This window comes from Acomys russatus, chromosome 26, assembly GCF_903995435.1.
Source record: "Acomys russatus chromosome 26, mAcoRus1.1, whole genome shotgun sequence".
In the NCBI taxonomy this organism is placed as follows: Eukaryota; Metazoa; Chordata; class Mammalia; order Rodentia; family Muridae; genus Acomys; species Acomys russatus.
In genome coordinates this window covers 31,322,329-31,323,300 of record NC_067162.1, presented here as the reverse complement: position 1 = coordinate 31,323,300, position 972 = coordinate 31,322,329, and the positions used below count along the sequence as shown (strand labels likewise).

General features: G+C 41.2%; 1 non-coding gene across 1 annotated transcript; it reads right to left on the bottom strand.

Annotated features, from left to right (window-relative positions):
• Positions 1-312: 312 nt before the first annotated feature.
• LOC127209733 (small Cajal body-specific RNA 14) lies at positions 313-446 on the bottom strand. The gene has a single exon (XR_007833242.1). It is a non-coding gene; the product is annotated as a small Cajal body-specific RNA 14 (non-coding RNA).
• Positions 447-972: the final 526 nt, after the last annotated feature.

Genomic DNA, 972 nt, shown 5'->3' with positions numbered 1-972 from the left:
TCTTTTTTAAATCTAAAAATAGGGCTAGAGAGATGGCTCAGAGGTTAAGAACACCAGCCGCTGTTCCAAAGGTTCTAAGTTCAATTCCCAGCAACTACATGGTGGCTCAAAACAATCTGTAAAGAGATCTGGCGCCCTCTTCTGGCAGACAGGTGCACATGTGGAATACTGTATTTTTAGATTTTTTTTAATCTAAAAATAAATATACCCATACATGTAACCTCTGTAAACATCCATTACATCCAATTGTAGTGGAAGTTTTTTTTATTTAAAAACTCAGTTATGTTATGTAAACAATTTTTTTTTTTTTTTTATGTATGGAGCCATCGCACAGAAAATCTGACAACTACACAGACACTGTCGGCAGGAACGATTTGTTTTGATGTGCGTGACAAGTTTTTGTTTTAATCCCAAGTGTAGAATATGGGGCTGCTAACAACTGCCTCATAGGGCTTGGAGAGGGGCAGTTAATTTAATTCTTAGGACTCAGGAAGGGGATAAATACCAAAGCCTAGAGAGAGGAGGATGCCTTCAGGAATGCCATTGAGATGGTCAGAGAAGTAAGAAGGTTGCTGCTGGATATCCTGACAACTGAGATTGGTATTGCCCCCAACGAACCCGATAACCCTAATCAGCCAGAACTAAGTCTAAAGAGGTCTACGTCCCTGTCCCTTCTAACCTTCTTTGTCTCCTACCTAGAGTCAGGGATTGGAAGGGAGGTAGAGGCATTAAAAAACCCCAAATAAAACAGTTTTTAAAACTAGCACCTACAACCAATCCTCACAAGAACTATACATAGGAGAAGACAAACCCTGTGCAAAGACACATCTGGGGATGTTTAAGGTAGACCCTGGGAGGTACTCATGTAAAATACGTTCCATTGATTAAGTCGTCCAAGAAAGAGGCCATTATCAAGACTTGAGGGGCAGCAGTTGCACAAGCCGTCAAAGAACATAGGGGTTGCTTGTCCCC